The following is a 16940-nucleotide window of genomic DNA, read 5'->3' on the forward strand; positions in this document are numbered from 1 at the left end:
AGCTGGAGAATTTGCGGTCGGTTTTCTGAAGACGCATTGAAGGTTTAATTGCTCGAAACGATTGCTTGTTTATAATACTGCACGGGGCACCTGTATCTAATTCCATTGGTAGTCGAAATCCTTCAATGTTCATTGTAATCATTTTTCTTGTTGCTGCCCTCATTGCATTGACTGAATTTGTAGGCTCTTCAAATTGCCATGCTGCTTGATTGTCAGAATCATCAGCTTCTGAAATTTGTTTGGTACTCGATCTACATACTTTGCTTATATGCCCGATCTTTCCACAATTAAAGCATTTCTCGTCTTTGAACTTACAGTTTCGTCGCAAATGCTGACCTCCACAGCTATAGCATCTTGTTACTTTCTTGCTGCTCTCCGATCGCTTTTTGATTGGGCTGTATCCCAATTTGCATGTTGGTTCGACCTCTGTTGTTGTCTTTTCGCTCACCGTGTTTGCAGACCTCAAAAGTAGTTCTCTGGAGTAGGCGGCTTCATATGCTTCTGCAAAAGTAGCTGGCTTTTTTGCGATCACCTCATCACATATACTGCGACCCTCCATGCCGAAAAGCATTTGTTCTGTAAGCATTCTGTCTAAGAACGAACCAAATTCGCAAAAGGATGCTGCTTGTTTTAAGCGAAGTACGAACGTTGCCAGTGGTTCCTCTGGCTCTTGTCGAAGTTGACGAAATTTGAAACTTTCTGCATACATGTTTCGTTTGCCATCAAAGTGATTAATTAGCACTTCTTTGATCTCCCTGTACTGTAATTCTTCGGGACACTTTGGACTGATCAGTATACGTAAGGCTGTATTCAATTCTGAGCCCATATGCACACGCGCGTAGTTGTGGTGCTCCTCCTCTGGCACCTTGCTGAGTTGTAGTGCCCACTGAATCGACTGAAGTAATCTTTAACTGTAGAATCTTCCCCGCTCTTGTAGCTTGGCATTGCAAACTGCGGCGTCTTTGCAGTTCCTGGAATCCCTGCATTTTGGCTACCTTGTGCCACTGCTATGCGAATTGCATCAGCCAGCGACTCAATGATCCCGCTTAGATCATTATTTGAAGTCGATGTAGCCCTCTCTGAATTGGTAGAAGCCATTCCTTTTGACTTCTGACACCACTGTTATATCGTATATTTTATTCTTATTGAAACTCAATTACATTTTTATGGTGAAAGAAGAAGAAGTAATAATCAGGGATGTATTTTCAAAATGATAACTATCGCAAACTAAAAACTATCGATTATTCATTAATGTGATTCCTTTAACTTAATACATAACAAAAATATTATTGAATATTTCACTTATTTTCGATTCTTATATGACTCGAAAAAGACTCGCTTCTTGCGAGGAAAATGAGTCGTAAGCGACTCTTCCTGAGCTGTCAAATACGACTGCTTAGGAAGTGTCGCGGCTAGGGTTCCATTTTCTCCCGAACAGAGTATCTTTTTCGATCAGAAAACGAGCGCACTTATGCTTATTTTGCTCTTCTAGGAAAAAGTGTTTTCTTATCGAAAATGACCTAAATTCGATAAGAAATTTCATAAAACGCTTGCTGGGAATATGAATATAGACATACTGTCTAACTACTTAAGTAGTATAGAAGAAAGCCTGTTATTGGCCAAACTAAACATTGTACCAAATTTCATTGTAACTGAAGAATTAACTGTTATCAGACAAGAGTTAGATGACCCCTAATTACGTAACATTTCCGATGAAAACATCCTCGAGATGTTAGAACTAGATAGTTTTATGAACGGAACTAAGATTAATTTTAGAATTCAGATACCCACATTTAAATAAACGACTAATAGAATAGTTTATATCAACAGAATCCCTTATGATAAAGAATTATTACAATTTGAGGAGAAGATAGAAGCTACAATTCCGATTATCAAAAACATTAAATTCACCGATCACATTGAAAATATTAATTTACATAACCTAAATTTACGATCCATCAATGCTTCGAATTAACCTCACACCGGCTTCCCATAGAAGCTCGAAGTGAGGTGCTCTGGGCGGTATGAACGCAAATTCGCATCCTTTTTTTGATGCGAATGCCTTCAGACAGTCCTCCTGCTCCTCCAGAGGGCCCGGAACTTTTTCAGGTGGCGTCTGCGCCAACAAGTTGCTCGCGTTGTCGCACCACACCGTCTCCGGGACCCCGCGGCGACCCCGCGGCGAACCTTTGAAAAGCCAATAAAAAGCATCAGTGGTGAGGACAGACCCTAACTCTAAGTGGACCGCTTTGGATGCAAAACACACAAACAAGGCGATGTACGACTTGTACGGTGGCTTGTCACGAATACGATAGGTTGGGCTAAACGGTCAACAAATATCAACGCCGTAGATATTGAACGGGCGGAGAGCTCGAAGTCTGTCTGATGGCAAGTTCCCCATTATTTGCGTCAAGAGTTGCAGCTTGCAGCGGAAGCAGCGCGTGAATTACCAGTCGGGCGTGGTCAAAGAGGTGGGAGTCAGCGAATTTTTGAGTTTCTTCTGGTTCTTTATATGCCGCAACGTTTTTTTTGTTAGGAGGAAAAAATGCGTGTTTCCAATTTTGTGGTACATCAAAAAGTGAAAAAAAAGCTTTATTGACAAGAATTATGTATGCTTAACTAAGAGTTGCGCTTTTGAACCCGTTACTCAGGGCTCGTGAGTATTTGTATTGTGCTTTAGATCCCGTTGCTGAGAGTGAGAATGCGAGAGCATGTCTACAATCTATGCGTGAGCCTTATACACCTTTTATATTTGTTTAGTGACAGAAAGCGACGGTGGTACAAAGACGGGGCAGGGTGTTCTATGTATTCGTATTGTGCTTCAGATCTCGTTGCTGAGAGCGGGAGTGTAAGAATGCGAGAGCATGTCTACAATCGATGCGTGAGCCTTATACACTTCTTATATTTGTGGAGTGGCAGAATGCGACGGGGGTACAGAGACAGGGTAGGGTGCTTTATGTAACTCCTCCCCCCCTGGTCCGAAGCGACGGTCGTACTGGTGGTACTGACGACACGTAGATTGGTAGGTGGTACTTTGATTGTATATGACCGATGTGTTGTGTACGTCGCCGAGCAGTGTGTATATAGGCATGTCGAGTGATGTTATGATGAATGCTGGCAACTCTCGCTATTAATTGTGTTACAGGGCAATAGGTAATTCCAACGATTTGTTGTGTACAACTCCGAAAAGGGTGTGTAGCAGAGAACGTCAAGGGTGTCTTTTTTCGGCACCCGAATTACACCTTTACATTTCGAGTGTTTGTCGCACTCATGAACAGCAAGAAAAGAGCACACACCCGAGTGCACAGATCGCTTTGTGTGTTTTGATTATTTTCGTTTTTGTCACCCACTCAATTATATGCACATGATTCTAATGCACAGACACCCGCCACACACTCATAGCAAATGAAGGGAGTATCTGAGACACCCATGTTTTTGGGATGAGTGAGTCGGGTGTCTTCAAATGATTCGGGTGTCTTCAAATGATTCGAGTGTTTCGGGTGTCTTCAACTGATCTGGGTGTTTCGGGTGTCTTCAGCTGTATTGCTTGAGCTGGTCATTGAGGGTTGACCGAATAATTTTATATGAAAGGAAGGAAGGAAATCCCAATAATTCAACATAAATAAAGCCCCTTAAAAATCACAAAATAATTTGTTTTCCATTTGGATTAATTTTAATCTTAGAAAAGTAATTGCCGTCTTCAGTAACTAATATTAAAAAATAAGAGTTTATAATCATTACAAGTGATTAGTCTTCAATGACAAAGTCTTAAAAAAACCCAAAAAAAATTTACATGGGTGTCTCAGACACTCCCTTCATTTGCTATGAGTGTGTCGGGTGGCTGTGCAAAAGAGTACTGGGTGCGCACGTGTACATTCGAAATGAGCTGTGCAAGATTATTATTTGATTCGAGTGCACTTATAGTTTGGGTGTACCCTTGCCGTTCTCTGGTGTATAAGGTTCAAGTATGCCAAGTGATGTTGTCATGAATACTGGCAACTCTCTTTATTAGTTGTGTGACAAGGCAATGCTTAAATAATATGCATAGTTGATTTATACAATAGTGATAACGGTAGTAATAATGATAATAATAATAGAAATAATGATTATAGTATTGGTAATAACATAATATTTAGGAACTTCAAAGTACAATTTTTTTATTACTTATTTTTGTTTGTTTTAATTTGATCTGTTTCCTTTGCAATATTGATTAAATTTTACTTAACTTCTGTATGCCTTATTAATAGCGACAATATTAAAAAATATTTAAGTTAATTTAATTTTTTTTTTTTTGTTGATTACCTCGATCTCTTAAAACTCTGTGTACGGAATATCTGGGTGTTAATTTATTTCGTCTATTTTCTTTTCTATGGATTGAAGCGTTGGGCTCTAACGTTATTGAGTCTGTTCTTGTCTCATTTAGCTTCACAGTCCTTTTAGTAATGTCGTTTTCTAATTGATCTTTTATTTTTGGATATAATGTTTCCCGAAATTGGATTAGCTGAGTTAAATAGTCGTGCTCGTTATTGTATTTAATAGTTTGGTGGAATATGTAGGTTCTACCACTAAATAATTCGAAAGGAGTTATAAGTAATAAGTAATTAATGTTTCCGTCATTAGTTCGTCGTGTTCACTATTCAACTTATGTTGGTGGAAGTGGAGTGGAATAAAGTCTTTCTACATGGGAATTGATCGAGGATTGCTGAAATGAGGTTTTGTGTAGCTCGATGTTGAATTGTAAACAAAATTTGTTAAACATATCGCTTAGAAATTCTGCCCCCTGATCATAGTCCACTTTTTTAGGTGTACCGAATATACTGTTTTAGGGATTTGATGACATTAATGGAGTTCCTATTGCTAATTGGGTAAGCCGCAGCAAATTGTGAAAATTTTCTCAATGATAGTTATATTATAATTACCATTGATGGTATAGATGTCAATATGTATTATATCTAAGAGTTTTGTGGGTATTTTTGGGATTCGGAATGCAATTTTTTGTGGTTGTCTGTCGTATTTAACTTAAGACAGGTTTTGCAGTTCTTGATTATTTGGGAAATTTTGTCTTTTATAAATATAAAGAAATATTGGCGTTTAGTATGCAAAAGTGTTTCGTCAATGCCTCTATGGTTATTATTATTGTGATAGTCGGTTATAACTTTTTCTATTTCTGATTTGTTAGCAATTTCAGGAAGGAAAAACGGGCATCTAACTAAATGGAATGTGTTGTTATTTGAGAAATAAGTTTTATAAACGTTTTCTATTAGTTCGAAAATGTGATCGGGGGCAAAGATTGTGTATGTCTTTTTTTGTTTTAATGACTGCTTGAGTATGTTTGCAACATCATTAAACTTGAACAAGGCCTACGGTATTCTTTCCTCAGCTTATTTTTAAATGGGGTTAATGTAGTGCAGCCAGTGTGGGGTCGATTTTGAAAACGAGTCGATTGTTAAATTCATTGAGGGGTTTAGTTGACTGTGGTAGATTTGTTTTAGATGTAATGAATGCTTCGTTGTGATTAAGTGTGGCGTCTATTCGACCGAGGGCGTCAGCAATTACGTTCTGTTAGCCTTTTTTATGAACGACTTCAAAGTCATACTCTAACAATTGCAGCCTCCAGCGAATGATTTTTGAGTTGTGTTGTTTAAAGTTCATAAGCCAATTCAATGGTTTATGTTCTGTAATTAGTGTGAATTTATTACCGAAGGGATATGATCTGAAATATTGGATTGCCCATACTATGGCCAACATCTCTTTTTCAATAGTAGAGTAGTTAGCTTCTGTGTCGGATAAGGTTCTGCTGGCAAAACAGACTGGTCTGTCGTTTGCAACAGACTCTTGCGACAACACAGCTCCTAAGGCGAAATTGCTTGCGTCGGTGGTTAGTGTGAAGGGTTTGAAAAAATCTGGATGTTGAAGGATTTGGTCTTTTGAGAGAAGTGTTTTACAAAATTCAAAAATCTTTCGAAATTCATCATCGACTATGATTACTTTGTTGCCCTTTAGCTATCTAGTCATAGGATGGGTGATTCGGGCAAAATCTCTGATGAATTTCCTATAGTAGCCGAGCAGGCCAAGGAAATACTTGATTGTTTTTTTTTTGCTTGTGGGGCAAGGGAAGGTTTTTATGGCGGCTATTTTGTTAGGGTTGGGCTTTACACCCTCTTGGGTCACTATTTGACCTAAAAAATCGGTTTCTTTCCTAAGAAAGTCAGATTTTGAAATTTGCAATGCTAAGACTTTGGAAAACACTCTTTAGGTGTGTGAGATGTTCTTTGAGGGAGGCAGAAAAAATTATTATGTCATCCAAATATACCAGACAGATACTTCTGACCAGGTCGCCTAAAATGTTGTCCATTACCCTTTGAAAGGTGGCAGGACCGTTCTTTAGCCCAAAAGGCATTCTAATGAATTCATAGTGGCCACCTTCTACTGTGAATGCAGTTTTGGCTGTGTCATCAGGGTTCATCTCAATTTGGTGGAGGCCACTTGCAAGGTCTAACGTTGAAAAATATCTAGCTTTGTCTATGCGATCTAGGATGTCGTTAATGTTCGGTATGGGGTATTTGTCGGGTACCGTTTTGTCATTAAGTTTCCAGTAATCTATTACAAGTCGCCATTTCTGTTCCTCGGTGGGGGTGCTTTTCTTAGGAACGACCCAAACAGGTGTGCTCCATGGTGAATAGCTGGATTTTATGATGTCTTGTTTTAGCATTGAGCCTATTTGTTTCTTGACTTCCTCTTTGTGAATAACTGGGTATTTGTATGATTTAACGTATAGAGGAACGTTATCAATAGTTGGAATAGAATGTGTTATTTTGTTCGTGAAACTGAGAGGTTTGGCCTTGTTATAGAATATGTCGATGTATTTTTTACATAGTGAGGTTATATCCTGTTTTTCTTCGGGATTTAAATGTTCTAGGTTAAGTTCTTCTAGAGAATTCGGGGTGTCATTTGACTGGGGGAGGTCGGGTTTTTGAATATTGGTGGGAACGGGAGGCTTAATTTTTGTTTTATTATAAATTAGTTTAATACTGTTTTAAGTGTGGAAATTTCCATGCTGTTGCAATTTGTTTTATTGACAAATTTAGGGTCGATGAAAGAATTCGTGGAGCCAGTGTCGATTAAGAATTTTAATGGGGTGGTGTGAAGAGATTCGATTTTTATGAATGGGAGAGAAGAACTATGTGTAGTAGTGCTTATATATCCTGTTGAGTTCCCGAGGCAGGTATTTGAAAATTTTGGTTCGATGTTTGTCGTTCTTCTTCTATGTTGTGAAGGTTATTGGATTGTGGCTGGGCAGAGTTAAAAGGGTTATTCCTAATGCTATATTTTTCATTGTCGCGATTGTAGTTAGAGTTGTTCCCCGAGTTAGCTGTACTATAGTAAGAATTTGAGGTTCTGGATTGAATGGGGTAGGGATATGAACGGTCATTATAGTTGTTGTAATTGCGATAGTTGCGGTCGTGGGGGTTGTTGCGGTTGCTCCTATCATTTCGATAATTGCGATCATTACGGTTGTCTCTCGGTTCGTTGGGTCCTCGATTTGTTCTATTGTCCGTGTTATAATAGGGTTTGTTGGAGTGATACAGTGACTGTTAAATTTGACACTGTTCATACGCTTGTTCGATAGTGGCTGGGACTTTTTGTATAACGAGGGTTTTCAGTGGCTTAATTTTCGATAAGCCAAAGATAAGCTGTCCCAGGGATTGATTGTCTGAGAATGCTCCGAGTTCGCTCAGGAGACTAGCTTCACTCTTCTTGCTTGAATAAAGGCGAATGAGGTTAGCCTTGATATCATTCCAATTCAATGGAGTATTAGCCAACTCCAAAGCTTCGTCAGCCCTAGATATTATCTTGTTCCTTATGGCTCTTAGGGTGAGCAAGCCATATGGTGTTTGGTCAGCGTCTCGAATGAACATAAGGATTTCTTCGACACTTGTAATGAACCTATTTAATTGTCTAGGGGTGCCGTCGAAGGTGGGCAAATGTTCTAAGAAGATCATAATGTCTTTTAGCTTAAATGTGGTTGGTAAGGATGTGTAAGAGGTGTTAACAGTCGGGGTCAATGAGCCAAGGTTCGAGACGTGTCCTGAGTCCATTATAGGTTGTTGTTCGAAAAATGGTTCAATTTGTTCTCTAGTTACCGGAAGGGTATTTGGGTGTCACCTGAGCGAGTTACTTTAGAAGTTGTTGCTGGAACTCTCAAAACGGAGCGGGATGTCTTCTTAATGTTGTCAGCTAATTTGTTGGATATTAAGTGACTTTACTTTTATCTTACAGGGTGAAGAAGTTGTGAATATGATAGCTGCTTATGTTGTTGTAAACTGGTAATTAATTCTATATGTTTAGTAGAAATACGTGTTTGTGTTGATAGTGTTTGTGTGTGTGTGATCGTGTTGTTTTCTATTCTCTGCAATATAGAGTATTTTATTATTCACTTATTATACAAATTTTCCAAAATTGTAATGAAGAAATTAATCTTAATGTATATGTATATAGCCAATCTCGAGTTGAGACATCAACATGTGTGTGCAGTAATATACCCGAAATAAGTGTATGTATGTAGTATAAGCAGTGTGGTATAAGTGGGTAGCTCAAAAATCTGTAATATATTTCGCTGCAGGCACAGTTTATGTAAACATAAAAAGTTACAGTGTTTATTTTTTGTTTCACTGTGTTATATACATACGAGGTGTGTTCAAAAAGTAAGGTGACTCTTCAAATTTCGCGAATTTCAAATTTTTCGATTATCGAAACCTTTTAGAAGTTATACGAGGTGTGTTCAAAAAGTAAGGTGACTTTTCAAATTTCAAATTTTTCAAATTTTTCGATTATCTTCAGTTTTGGGAACAAGAAAAAGTCACATGGGGCCAAATCCGGTGAATATGGTGGCTGAGGCATTATTGTGGTGTTGTTTTTGGCCAAAAAATCCAAATCCTTTGATCCATATTTTTCGATAGCAAAAAATCGCCGAGCTCGCAAAACAACTTGTAACTTTACGCCTCTCACAACCAAACAAAAGAGGATGTTCCATTGAAACTTGGTACAGATGTTAGGGAAGAGTGTACCAATATAACAAAACAAAAAAATCGATAATCGAAAAATTTGAAATTCGCGAAATTTGAAGAGTCACCTTACTTTTTGAACACACCTCGTATGTGTGTGTGTCTACATCCACTCTCTGTATGTGGGTTTTGGTTTTATTGTGGTTGCTAAGGTTATCAACATTTGATTCGATAGCACCACATCATCAGCAATATTTCAGATTTAGTTAAATTAGTTAACAATTTGTATGGATGGTTAGCAGTGTTTGATTTTAAGTCGCTTTTGTGAGCGTGAGATATGTTTCTCTAGCGGGGTTCTCTATTATTTTGTATGGCGACAATGGTTAACAGTATGTATGTATCTATGTATGTATTCGCATGTACGTATGCTGTTTGGACATTTTGTAATTCGACGGTGATTATCGCATTTGATTTCACACAAGCACTTATACACATACACATGTACATTCGTCGTTCTTTGGTGTAGTATAGTTTAATATACATACTTGTATGTTTCGTTAAAAAAAAATTTTGTGTGCGTCTTATGCCCGTACTGCTCATACATATATAAGTTCTGCTTCACATGCACATTACTTATTACAACTCGAGACTCCATTTCACACTCACTTATTCATCTCTTTTTACACTTTTCTACTCACGGGTAAGTAAAGGCTAGTATGACTATTGTCATAGTTTTCCGGCTGCGCCAGTTACCAGTCGGGCGTGGTCAAAGAGGTGGGAGTCAGCGAATTTTTGAGTCTTATTTGGTTCTTTCTATGCCGCAACGTTTTTTTTCAGGAGGAAAAAATGCGTGTTTCCAATTTTGTGGTATATCAAAAAGTGTAAAAAAAGCTTTATTGACAAGAATTATGTATGCTTAACTAAGAGTTGCGCTTTTGATCCCGTTACTCAGGGCTCGTGAGTATTTGTATTGTGCTTTAGATCCCGTTGCTGAGAGCGAGAATGCGAGAGCATGTCTACAATCTATGCGTGAGCCTTATACACTTTTTATATTTGTTTAGTGACAGAAAGCGACGGTGGTACAGAAACAGGGTAGGGTGTTCTATGTATTCGTATTGTGCTTTAGATCTCGTTGCTGAGAGCGGGAGTGTAAGAATGCGAGAGCATGTCTACAATCGATGTGTGAGCCTTATACACTTCTTATATTTGTGGAGTGGCAGAATGCGACGGGGGTACAGAGACAGGGTAGGGTGCTCTATGTAACTCGTGCACGAACGAACAGTTCGGCGACATACTTCTTGAGCATTGAATAACCATACTTTTTCGAGCAGAAGACTTACAAGAGCTCGAGGACCATCGTGACAATACAATCTTTTCGATCGAAAAATTCAGTTCTCTTGGCGTCATACTTTGTTTGAAAGGCGTTGACACTTTCTTACACTTTCGAATGAATCGAAAAACCCACACGACAACTCTCAGAAGCTTCAGGTGCGACGAAAAGGACTCTATTTTCTGAAACACTTAGGCTCTGTTGTAGCGATCAGAGTTATCGTCGACTTGCTTAACTCCATAGACACAACTTCTGAAGCTGGTTCGAAGGGTGAGTTTACAGGCCAATTGCTTTCTGAGTCGAGTAAAAACGAATGGCCCAGCGAACCAGATGGACGTGACAAGCTCTTCAACGTCACATCCTCGAGACACTATATCCGCTGGGTTCACTTTAGTAGGGACGTGTCGCCAAATTGCTTTCTCCAACCACTCATGGAAAAGAAAACGGACAAGGGATGGGATTTAATCCAATGCAGAGTGATCTCGGATCCAGTCCAAAGGACAACTGAACTTATTCGGCAATTAATTAGTGGTCGTACACGTTTAATAAGATCTGCTAAAAGGTGTGCTGCACACAGCTCAACGCGAGGCAAAGTTTTCGTCTTGAGGGGAGCTACTTTTGATTGGGCTATCAGTAATGACACTTTTAAACCTTCAGCAGTTTAAGTGCGGATGTATTTGCACGCTCCATATGCTCGCATGGAAGCGTCAGGGAAACCGTGGATCTCAATCGAAACGTGCGGATCTGTATGAACGAATCACGGTACCATAACATTAGGTAGTTGAAGCAAATTTGCCTTAAAGGCTTCCCACGACGATAGTAACTGCTTTGGTAGCGACTCGTCCCAATCTATTTTTCGAAGCCACAGCTCCTGTAAAAGCATCTTTGCCTTTGTGACCAAAGGACACAATAGGCCCAATGGATCGAAAAGCCGCGCAGTCACCGAAAGTATGTTCCGCTTTGTCACACGAAGATCCAGGAAAGAGTCATCCAACCGAAATTGAAAGTAATCTATGCCTGGTAACCAAACCACTCCAAGGGTTTCGGTTACGTCTGAGTCCGCCAATAATGGCATAACAGCGCTGTCAGATGCGGAGATCTCTGGGCAGTTTGAGAACCACTATGCCAATTCAAACCCTGCCTCTTGCAAAACAAAAGAAACTTCATCACGAAGGCATTGCAGCTTCTCAACACTTCCGACGCCTGTCAACATATCGTCAACATAGAAATTTTTCTGAATGACCTTCGCAGCATTTGGATAATTAGCTTACGCCATCTCTCCAAGCTGCATTAAACACCGGATCGCCATAAACGGAGCTGGCGAAGTTCCATATGTTACGGTGCTCAACTTGAAGATCTTCAGAGACTCAGAAGGATCTCACCTCCACACTATGAGCTGGAAGTTTCGGTCAGCTTCGTCGACCATCACTTGGCGGTACATTTTTTTAATGTCCGCTGCAAGGGCAAACTTGAGCATTCTGAACCGAAGCAACGTAGAATAAAGCTCCTCTTGAATCGTGGGGCCTACAATCAGGATGTCATTCAACGCAACCTGCGTCGATGTGCGGCTTGAGGCATCGAATACCACTCTCAACTTGGTTGCGGTGCTTTGAGGCACGCATTGGTGCGGAATGAAATAGGGTGGTCCATCTGGAATTTTATCATTAGTAGAGGACATGTGGCCCAGTGATACATGTTCCTCCATGAAATCAAGATAAATTTTCTTTAACGAAGGATCTTTTGACAATCTCATTTCAAGCGACAAAAATCAACGTTTCGCAACTTCATATGACGAACCAAGAGATCAGATTTGAACGGCAGACGAACCGAAAATCATCCAGATGACAGTCTTTGAGTATTTTCCTCAAAGTGTTGTTCACAAAGTTGCTGCTCAGGAGTATGGACTTTAGCCTTAAGCGGCACGTCCTCCACAGACCAAAATTTCTGTAGAGTGGTGTCGATTGACTACAACGCTTCTTCCTGACAGCTGAGATGTACCGAATTTTCTGCCTTTATTTTTTTTTTCGAGGCACATCTCCCTGACACTATCCCGCCGAGAACAGTTTTTATACCCGTTATTCGTAGAGTAAAAGGGTATATTCTTGTATATTCTTGATCAGGATCAATAGCGATGTCGTTTAAACCATGTCCGTCTGTCCGTTCGTCTGTCCGTCCGTCCGTATGAACACTGAGATCTCAGGAACTATAAAGATACAAAGTTTAGATTAACCATGTAGATTCTTGAGCTCCCTACGCAGCGCTAGTTTATTACAGCATCCTGCCACACACTCTAACGCCCACAAATCACGAAAAACTAAAATCGCTGAAATCTCAGGAAGTATTAGAGCTAAAGTTGAAACTCAGAATGTATAATCTTTAGATGCCAGCGCATCTTATAGTAGTACTATTATCCGGCCACATCAATCCATACGCCCACCAAACTCAAAAGACGGTTTTCGCATTTTCTAGAAAAGCTGATATCTCGGTAACTATAAGTGACAGAAAGCTCATATTAAGTATGTAGGTTTTTATGATGCTCCCAATGCGAATTGTTTGAATTCCAATTAAGCTATGCCCATTCTAACGCCTAAACAACACCTAAATAACACCCGAAAAAAAAAAATGCAAAAATCTTGCAAACTAGGTTTCATATGGCCACGCCCACTCTAACGCCCACAAACCGCGGAAAACTGTGGCGTCTATTATATTATTATGAATGCCTTCGTTTGACCTTGTGTAACTTATTTCTGTTAATATCTATATATTTGCCAAAGATATTTCAATTCGGAACAGTATTTCGCTATTTATGAAAAAATTTAGGTTATAAAGCCTCACATGGCTTGTGACGTCATTATCAATTACTCAACATGCTTCCTCTGACAATAGGTGGCGCCTTGCGAATTTCCACTAGAAAAATGAATATCTTAAAATTTTAGTAAAACAGAAACAGGTATCTTATAGTCGCGGCACTCGACATAGCGTTTCCTCTTGTTTTAAAATGGGAAGTTCAGGCCTTTGCTTTATCTGGCCAACTGACAGAATTTTAAAGAATGAATCTGCGCCGATAGGCATGTCAATTTTTTGGGGCTTGAAAAAGAAGGAATCTGCCAATTAAATATTTTCAGGTACCCTCCACCCGCTGGTGTTCACAGCTTGATCCGTATGATAACCAGACATATTTGTTAAAACATAAAAATCGGACGACAACTGACTGCTTCCTATTCGCGACATCACTATTGCGTGTACTTTTTTTGTTGCTTGAGAACTAGTTTCATCAATGCCCCGCAAGCTCATACCCACGTACTCTCTTTTAATTTGTAGTCTCTAAGCGAGCTCATCGGTCACAAAATTTACTTGTGAACCAGAGTCAAGAAACGCTCGAGCCATTACAATTTCGCCACTTTTCGTTAACACAAGAATAACTCTATCCGATACAGCGAAGGCAGTTTATGCAAAGGCGCACTTTTTTCGCAAAATCGAAACTCTGCTGCACGTTAAAGGAAGCGAAAGAAGTGCAATTTCCTATGTCATGCTCTGCCGAGGTGCAAAACACACATAAGGCAGGGATGTTCCTGGGAGCGACCAACGAAAAACTTTAATTTTCACTCTTCTTCGGGAACGTATTGCTAGGCTGAAAATTTTTTTTGTTCCTGCAACGACTTTGCTCATTATTAAATGAATGAGGATGGCTTTCGTTATCTGTTTGTCGTCCAATATACAGCAAAGAATCATAAAGAGCTCAGAATGTGTCGATCAGGTATCTCGAGGCTGTAGCTTATGGCTGGGAAATTTTCGGCAGATTGATAAGTGTCGATATATTGTCGAAGAAAATCAGACAATCATTATCGTACACCCACTTCAGGGCTTAAGGGTAATTAACCGGAGTGACTTGGAACGCCCTGACTGTACCTAAAGCGTCGCGAGTCAGACACGATATCAAATGATTAAATTTTTCAATATCGTGCAGAGTGTCATCTTTTTCGACAAATGTTTCGAAAAGGCTTATAAGATTTTTTAATTCGGAGTGCTTTCCGCTGAAGGTTGGAAGAGAAACGCTCGGCAAACGGTATTGGGAAGTGCGCTTCACCGGCGGAGCAGCATCATCGGCGCTCATACGCCTGCTTTTGCTTATTAGCGAAATTAGTAATGATTTTGCCATTTCGGCAGTCTCTTCCAGTTCCTCGCGAAACAAATTCTTTGCGTCTTTTGCTTGGATTTTTTATTCGAAAGAAATAACTAATAAAATAAAAATAAAAAATAAAAAAAACGAGTGGTATTGTCTATAAATTTTCGAAAAAAACAATATAAAATTAATATTTTATTTGTTAAATTCTTCGGCACTAATACGCCGCACGCACAAAATTTTAAGGGTAGAAAAAACTCACCCATAATATTGAAAACTAAATTAAATTTAACACGCAAAGCGATTCACTTGTTTATCTTTAATTTATTTTGCAGGTATAATGAATATAAAATAATTTGTTAGTGCATGCGAATTTTCATTTGTGTTAAATTATGTATGTGTTAAGTTTTCACTATCTACCGATTTTCCACGAATGCAAAAAGTTGAAAGATGGGCCGAAATTGTTTAGAAAAAATGACAGAGATTAACTTCCAACTTTAAACATTCTATACCTGTATAGCCTATTCGGTCCGCTCAGAAACTTCCCTCTTTGGCTCCATGTATCGTCTTTGATCGGGCTTCTGGGTCTTCGGGCTTCTGCTTGAATTTGACCGACGCGGAGGTTTATTAAACACAAAAAATTAAAAGCACTTTCGAAAACAACGCCTGTAAATCACGTCGGGGTCACCATGTAAATTTAATAAGAGCTTCTATTAAGTTAGATTTTGTGAAATGCAGAATTTTTTTTATTAATACTTCGATATTGACTTTACTATGACGAAAAGGCACGGCGCGTGCGTACGAGAGGGAGTTTCGTTTTGAACTGATATGTCAAACTCTGTCTGCAATATACCGATGCCTCCTACCAGGTAAAACTGCTGTTTGGTCATTCCGGTCTGTCAGTGTAAAGATGGGAGCATCGGTATATTGCAGACAGAGTTTGACATCATCTGCATACATAGGAAGGTCATAAATAAATAATGTAAAAAGTAATGGACAAAGATGGCTTCCCTGACGGATTTATGATTAATGATTATTCACACGCTTATTACATACCGGTAACCGACGGTGACGTTACTATCTGGGACGAGTACGATTAGCTTGGACACACAGCTCATATAACATTTTACGAGACTTATGCGAAAGAAACATCAGCATTAACGACAAAGTTCCGAAACAAGAATATGAAACTAGTAGTATATCATAGACAGAGGCGTAGTATTAACATGTTAGAATCCGCAACAAAAGTAATAGAAGAGCTCCAGACTTTGAAGACTGGGAACAAATAAAATTCAGACAAAACAGGCTGAAAATAATCAGATGGAAATCAATAACAAAATTCAATCTCTATTTAATCCTCTTTCCCAGCAAGTAAACTCCATTAGCTAGTCAGACAAGCACATGTATGATACAGTTCTAGCAAAAAATAGAGCAAAACTTAATTACATCCATAACTTTAGCAAAAGTAAATTTCTTGAGTCTGGTTATTTTGTTTGCAAAAAATTAATTATTTATCGTGTTCAGCACAAAAACCTTATATTAGATTTAGATCAACAATACACAATAGCCGACTGACGGGAGCGAATTCTGTACGTCTCTATAACTCTATAAATCTAAAACTCTATAACTCTATAACTCTATAACTCTATAACTCTATAACTCTATAACTCTATAACTCTATAACTCTATAACTCTATAACTCTATAACTCTATAACTCTATAACAAACTTCTGTGCTCAACAGCAGCGGCGTTCTCGCTCATTGCGACCGGCTGTGCCCTGGCTAAAGTCAACATAACTGAGCACCATCAACTTCTCGGTCTACCGTTTTCTCACGGGCTAAGCCAGCGCAGTCACATAACCTATGGCTTTGTCTTCAGCTGTGGGGCTACCACCATCCTACTATTAGCAGCTTTGTTCTCTTCTTCCTGATCCGTTGCCGAAATGACAAGAAGAACCGTATCAAGCTGCTGGTAGAAATAATTGGAACGACCGAGGGCGGCCTTAACTTAAAAACAGTTTAATTATACCCGTTATTCGTAGAGTAGGGTATACTAGATTCGTTGAAAAGAATGTAACGGATAGAAGGAAGCATTTCCGACCCTATAAAGTAAATATATTCTAGATCAGGATAAATAGCGAAGTCGATTGACCCATGTCCGTCTGTCCGTCTGTCCGTCCGTCCGTCCGTATGAACGCTGAGATCTCAGGAACTATAAGAGATACAAAGTTGAGATTTATCATGAATATTCTTGAGGTCCCTGGGCAGTGCAAGTTTATTTCAGCATCCTGCCACGCCCACTCTAACGCCCACAAATCAAGAAAATTTAAAACCGCTAAAATCTCGGGAATTATTAGAGCTAGAAAGTTGATATTCAGGATGTATAATTTTTGGATCCCAGCGCATCTTATTGTGGTACTACTATCCGGTGTAGATTTTAATGGTGCCCCAAATGCAAACCAGTTTTTTCCCATCTAGCTAC

Source organism: Drosophila eugracilis, unplaced genomic scaffold, assembly GCF_018153835.1.
Source record: "Drosophila eugracilis isolate 14026-0451.02 unplaced genomic scaffold, ASM1815383v1 contig_2, whole genome shotgun sequence".
In the NCBI taxonomy this organism is placed as follows: domain Eukaryota; kingdom Metazoa; phylum Arthropoda; class Insecta; order Diptera; family Drosophilidae; genus Drosophila; species Drosophila eugracilis.